Genomic DNA, 7,473 nt, shown 5'->3' with positions numbered 1-7,473 from the left:
TCTTCCTAGTGGGTACTAAATTAGACACCCACTCTGAAAACCTGATAGGAGCAATTATTCTTGCTTCGTACATTCGTTTGATTTTTTTTCAATTAAGGGCATTAGTACAAGGTTAATTCTTATAAGATTTTGCTTGAATGGTTTTTGGTTTTCCTTCAGAGGTATTTTATGTTGAATTATGAAGATGTTGAATAAGATTTCAGGTCTTCATAACTCCAGGTAAAAACATCCTGGAACTCTCTCATTTGTTCAACATATTTGAGTTTTTGGTTAAGGGGCAAAGATTTGGACAACTTTACCATTTTAGGATCATCCTCAGTTCCTAAATTATAGTCCTCAATATCTGCTCTTAAGGGTTCCATCTTACGTTTCTTAGGAATATCATTCAAAATCAAAAAGATCTTCCAAAGGTGTTAATCCCTGAGGAAAATGATTGTCTTTTAAATTGATTACCTCAGATTCTCCTTCAACAATTTCATCAATATCCATCTCTTGAAGTTCCTGCATTTCTTTTTTGGTGAATTTGGTTGGGTGAAGCATTTGAGTTGCACTTTCTACTGAAACGTCTATTTCTATATTATTTCTTTGATCAAACTCATTTACTGTCTCTACATCTACGTTAGTGTTACAAAATTCCTCATTTAAAGTCAAGAAATTGTTGATATTCTTATCACCATCAAACACTTTCCAGTTCTTTAAATTGTCTGGTATAGCTGGCCTATGTCTAATCTCAGTTGTGAACTAATGATTGGCTTCAAATGGTAATTTGCAGGTGCTGGCAAACATTGCCAGATTATGAACTTGCAAGTTGTGTTTTCTTGGGATTTTGGCAAGCTTAGTTTCCAAAAATGTGTTGAGAATCCCTATCACTGTATCTCTATAATACTTCAGTTTGGGATCATTTTTTGAATATTGTCCTTTAATCTGTTGAACTATTAATTTAGAATCTCCTAAGACAGACAACCTAATTGCTCCTAATTTCTTGACCAATTTAAGACCTAGCAACAGAGCCTCATATTCTGCCATATTGTTGGTTCATCTAAAGTTTAATCTATAGACATGGCCTTCAGCATGGTAGTTTTCAATATTATGCACCCAGATTCCTACTCCAGCTCCTAATTTGTTAACTGAACCATCAAATTCTAAGTGCCAGAGGATTTCATGTTCATAATTGGTGTCAGGAGTCTCAGAAATCTGTTTAATAGGGAGATTTTTTTCCCTTCTTTCTTTTGTTTTCTCTTGGGTGTCTGGTGTGTCATTCTTCTTGGAAATTTCTTGTATTTGAACACTATATTTTTCATTTGTAATTTCTTTTGGTTTTGCTGCTAAAAATTCCAATTCAATTGAAGGATCAATTTCAGCATTGTAGAGAATGAAAGAGTCCATATCAGAGTGAACTGATTAGATAGGGAAATTTTGAGGTTTCTCCTGACTACTTACAACGTATTTCATTAGGGTTTCCCTGTATAGTTTCTTGGGTTGACCAAATACTGAAATAGTAGCATAAGACATGTCCAATTGTAGAGATCCTTGAAGTTTTTCACCCCAAGACCTAGACAATAACATGCCATACTTTAGTGGAATATCAACTACTACTATGTCCATTAAAATGGTTTTGGCAAGATATTGAACTAGTGACACACATAATTCTTTGATTAAACCTAAACATCTGACCTGACTTGAATCAAAAGAAAAGAGGTCTTTATACGGTCTGGTGATGTCTAGGTCCAATTTCTCCATCACAAATTTAGGCATTAAGTTATGAGATGCACCAGAATCAAACATGGCATTACGAAGTATTTTATCATGTACATTTAGACTTACATAGAAAGGAGGGATTCCTCCATCTACTGATTTCCCATTCACTTCAGGGCCAAAAATCAATCTAGGCTGGTCATCAATAACATTTAATGAATCTTCATTAATTGAGATTTTGAGTGACTTGTTAATTTGGCTTCTATAGACATCATGTTTAGCTAGTTCAGACAATGGAACATCTATTTTTAATTTTCCTACTTCAGCTTCCAGATTAAAAGGATTTCCAATCTGAGTTCTTGCATTCTGAATAGTTGGGTTCTCTTTTTTGTCTGTGTTCTCTGTGTTTTTCTCCTTTTAAGGAGTGGGGTTATGGGCTGAATTTGTTTCCACATCACCTTATGGAGGTTCTTCCATGTTTCATTTATAGGGAATAGAAGTGGAAAGTTGTTTATTATTGAGTTGATTATCGGATACATCTTCAATAATTGGGTTAGTTGGGTTAGGGTCTGTTCTAGAAAGAATATGTACATGGATATTATTAGTATTACCTTTTTTAGGCTGCTTGGTGGCTTTCTGTTTATTAGTTTCAGGGACATATATTCTTCTGATCAGATTGTATTGTTTGTGGACTTCATAAATAGTTGTATCATATCCCTCCCTAAAGTCAAATGATTTTCCTGACTGAGTTTGGAATTGTTTCAGAACGTAAGCTTCTTGATCGTCTTGGGTAAAGAAAGCTTGTTCTCCATTGTTGAGTCCCATCAAATTGATTTGGGTGTCTTCCGTTGGTTCATTAGAAGTGGAGGCTTCAACACAACTTTCCTAGAAAGGGGGCCTAAGGTTTTGATCAGGGCCAGTCTTCCCAGTATTTTGATTTTGGTTCTTCTTGAAATTTGGATTTCTCCCACTATTGCTAGTTTGTCCATCCCAAGAGGATTTCCTTTCGATTGCTTCTACTCTATCTCCTACCCTCTCCATACCTTTAATAATAGCAACTAGTTTTTCTTCAAAGGCTGAAGGTTCTTCTTTCAAAGGTATCCTCCTTTCAGCTCTAGCTCTAGCTCGTATGGATATTATATTAGCTTCAACGCTGACAGCTATACTTTGCATTTCTTCTAAGGTTTGAGGAGGTATTTCCCTAAGTTGGTATGCCATATCTGAATCAAATCCATCAGGGAGTTTGATTAATGCCAAATCTAGATGAGGACTAAGGTTTTGAGGGATAGCATTGTAAACATTATTGAACGTGGTACAATAATTTTATATAGTTTCTTTAGTTCCCCTCTTCAAGTTTTCATATTCTGAAAAAATATGAAGAGGATCTTTCTTCTTTTCCCATCTGTTGAAGAATGTCTGATAAAGAGCTTGTAGGTTGATGATACTATTTTCAGGAAGGGCTCTAAACCATGTTCTAACATCTCCAATTAAACTTTGAACAAATATCCTCATTCTAACATCATCAACATCAACTTCATATATCTCAAAGTAGTCTGTCATATTTTTAGTATGTTGTTGTGCAGTATAAGTACCAGAACCATCAAAAGGAGTGATTTTGCTTTGATAATCTTGGGGCATAGCCCCTGGGTTGGCAGGTAAGTGCAGAGGAGTGTATTTGTTTGCCATGGCTGGAGGGGTAGATGTGATAGATGGTTGAGCAGGGATAACAATGGGAATGTGAGTTGTAGATGGAGGAGTGGAAGGGGTGGCTTGGGGTTGAGATGAACTTGGAGAGGCTGAAGTAATCACAGAAAGGTTTGATGTTCCTACAGAGGTAAGTTCATATTGAATGGAATTCTGCAAATGTCTGTCAAGATGTGAAGTGACAATCTCAAGTTGTAAATTTTCGATGAATAAAGGATCATGAACCATGTGAGCTAAGGCAGATTCAGAAAAGGTTACAAATAAAGAAGTCTCAAAATACTCATCAAAGGGTTCCTCCTCAAGGTAAATCCACTTATTTGGATAGGATGTTGATCTATGTAAAGGCCGTGAAATAGAAGAACTCTCTTGGATTTCTTGTCTCCTTAGAATCCTAGGGATCAGATTAGGGTTTTCAAACATAGGGGGTGGATTTGGATCAGGGTTAGCTCCGGTGTAATGAGTCCTTTCTGAAGCAAGGTTTCTAGCTGTATTTTTGGGTTTTTTGTCTAAATGGGTTAGACAATACAACTTCTTACAGTTTCTCTAAGAGGCTTTAGGTATGGGATTTAAATTTTCTTAAAGACTTATTTGATAAAAGGAACTGATCAAGAATTTGAAACTAGATGTTCAATCCATAAATTAGACTGGAGATAGACTGAAGCAGCATTCATTTACTTCTGCAATTGCAAAGCAAGGGCATTTCAAAGGCTACCTGGCTAACTTCAGGTTATGTCTGTAGTTTATAAAGTAAACAATAGTAACAAAAAAAATGTTCAGATCCCCAGCGGAGTTGCCACTATGTTATCACTCAGATTTTCCTAGAAGTTGTTGGGAAGAGGAAAGGGGTTCGAGGTAACCACAAACCCACTTTTAAGTATAGATTCTAGCCAATCTATACTCAAATAGGGCTCTCTCTTTATGATTTAGCTTGGCTTTTAGAAGATATTAGGCTAGTTGTGAAATTTTGGGGTTTTGTTTGAGTTTGGGTGGTGAGATTCAATAGCAAAGGGGTAAGACTGAGTAGCTTAGTCCATTGGGTTGATGGAGTCAAAGAAAATGGCTTAACTGGACTTGGTTTCTTCACAAAGGATGGTTTAACAGAGCAAGGTAGTCAAACAGGGAACAATTAGAGACTGAAAGATGGAATGGGCTTAAAGGGTTAAAGGGCAACTAAGAATCCTTTAACATACTTTAAAAGAGTAGAACATGACTAACCATCAATAAAGAGAAATTAAGAATTCTTTATTAAATTATTAAAATAAAAAAGCTAGGAAACAGGAGAAATCAGGAATTCACTGTTTATACTAGTTCGGAAGAAAACGTTGAGAATAATAAGGATTGAAAACAGAGTGCAATTAAGCATATTTTGAGCTATTCTTTTTTGTTGATCATTCAGATGTGAAACATAGATGATATTTTAAACAAGGAAAACTTTAAAACACAAGGTATAGATGAACTTATTGATCTGGTGTTTGATTCAAGAATTCTAAGAAAAGTCCTTAGCTTCAATTCTTCATCCAGCAAGCCACGAAGTTGGTCCAAACAACACCTTATTCCAAAATAGTCAATATTACAGCAATGTCTAAGAATCCACCCTCAATACTCCAATTGAGGGGGTATCTATACAAAAAATATTTACAAAAATATCTCATAACAAAGTGAGATATATTCTAGTGATGACTAATTATTTTTACGGAAAAATAGATACACTTAGTCTCAAAGATAGGAGAAAGGTGAAGTGATGTTGTGTTGTTCCTATTCTCGCTGAATGTGCCGGAGGTAGGCCCTTTTATTTGGCTTGTTCTTTTCATCTTTATTAACTCTGTGCTGGCTGCCCTATTTTGACCAATATTTTCACCTGTTCTGATACAATTCGACCTGTTTGACCCCTCTTCATCTTTGTCCATCTTGCTATGGTAAAAACCTAAAATTTACATTTTACCAAAAGTAAATTTACAAAATTTCCAATATGTTTTCCCACCATTTTTTTCTCTGGAAATCTATGTTTCTGAAGTTTCCTCAAAGGCTCATCAGTTTCTGTATATTTGAAAAATTTAGGTTGGAGGAAACAAGTGCTTTACCTCATGTTCAATATAGAATAAATTTGCCAAGCTGTCATAGAGAACTCAACCTGTGGGAAATGCTTTTGTTCATGTTGCAATTGTTGATGGACTAGCTTGATCTCCTGCATATTTATTCAATTTATCTACATAATCAATGTGCTTCATTAACCTGTCATTGGTGACCAAAAGAATTGGTAGCCCTTTATTCTGCAAAACTTTGAACTTCTCCATAAAAGAATTAATTTCCACCTGCATATCTTGACATCTTGTTTCTAGATTCTGCATCAAATTTCTTTTAGTTAGCACCCTTTTGATTTCCAAAATAGTGTCTGTCTTGTCTGGGATGCCAAGTGCTTCCATTTGTTCCTTATTTTTGGTATTCAAAAAATGTATAAGCCTGTTGGCATGTTCAAGTATCTGACGTAACAGTGCTCTTGTCTGTTGAATTGCTCCATGTGCTGCTTTCACTAAATCAATCTTCCCATAGATCACTTGGATAGATGGCCAAACATCATTCATAGATTGAGTGATGTTGGTCCATAGGATTTTCTTGATCTCTGCCAAAGGCTTGTCAAAAGTGAGATCCTTTTCTAATGCTTTAATTTTATTCTCTAATGCTTTAATCTCCCTTGTCTTTTCTGCAACACTTATTTTGGAGGCATCATACTTCTTTTCTATATTAGCCAATTGTTCTTTTGCTTGTTTTAATTCTGAAACTTGTAGTTTCATTTCTTCCATGGCCTTTACTAAGTATTTTGTGTTTATATTAGCACTGTTGCCTGATGTTGTTCCTGCTGTTGATGTACCTGTAATCACGTTTGTTGTGCCTGTTGGGATGTTTGGAGCCATTGTTGTTCCAAGTGTGGAGGGGACTGCAATTGATGCTATGGGGATTACCTCAAGAGGCTGGGAGGTCCACTCTCCTTGCTTTTCCTTCAGTGCATTCTCTAATGCCTGCTCTGTATCATTCAATCTTTCATTAAGTTTCAGGAGCAGGTCCATCATATCTTCTTCTGATTTTTGTTGTATAACTTCTGCTGTTTGAGGATGCCTTGAAGGAGGTAGCTTCAGCTATTTCCTTAGGGCGACAATGTGCTCTTCTTTCTTCTTGATCAGAGCCTGTATGCCTTTAACATCTTTGGGATCATGTCCCAATTCAATGATGATCTCCTCTAATGATTTGATTCTATTATCCTTGGCTAGGGAGGAGGCTTTTTCCAAGTGAAGTTGAGCAGTTGTATATCCAAGGAATTTTGTAGCTTGTGGGCCATCATTCCTTTGTCAGCGAGTGTGGAATAGACCATTTCCCCAGTTTGCTTATGAGGTTAAGTTTGGTCCATAGGATGAATATCTTTGGCTAAGACCTCCAAATTTGTTATGATGTAATTTGCTGCTGACTAAGGTTGTTGCACCTTTGGCTTAAAATAACTCATTAACGTTTTTCCTTCTTTAATATCATAAGCTGACATCAATCTTTGCTGGTTTGAGGGGGCTATCTTCAGATACTGATTATAAATTTAAAGCTTTACTAGATCATTCTTGGCTTTTATCTCTGTAAATATCTTCTTCATGTCTGAGGCTTGTTTGCTTTGTGGCCTGGTGAATGATACTTCTACACTGTGCTGTCTTTGTAGCTCCTACCCTTATGAGCTAGGGGAGGTTCCTCCCAATGGGGGAGTTTGCTGGCTAGTTTCTCTTTCAGATCTTAGACTTTTTGTGGTTTCCTCAATGATTTCCTCTTCTATCTTTGTCTCTTTTCTTCAGGTTTTTTTGTAGGTCCACTGATAGGTGTGGTGGTTTCTTTGTCCCTCTTTTTGTTTCTTTCCTCATTTAAAGGAGTTTGCAATGCTAGAATTTGTGCTGCTTTAGTTTTGGCTAGAGGAATCTGTACATGACTCTGTTCTTTGGTATTTCCAGTCTGATCAGTCATTGTGGGCTGCTCTGTGGTCTCTACTTCTTTGCCTTTGGAAGTTCTTGTAACCGGTATGTTGGTTTCTTGTGGAGGTTGTTG

The sequence above is a fragment of the Pinus tabuliformis genome, chromosome X (genome assembly GCF_031772625.1).
Source record: "Pinus tabuliformis cultivar Carrire ecotype Pingquan chromosome X, CPIR1, whole genome shotgun sequence".
Lineage (NCBI taxonomy): Eukaryota > Viridiplantae > Streptophyta > Pinopsida > Pinales > Pinaceae > Pinus > Pinus tabuliformis.
The sequence above is the reverse complement of the archived record's forward strand: the minus strand, read 5'-3'. Positions refer to the sequence as shown.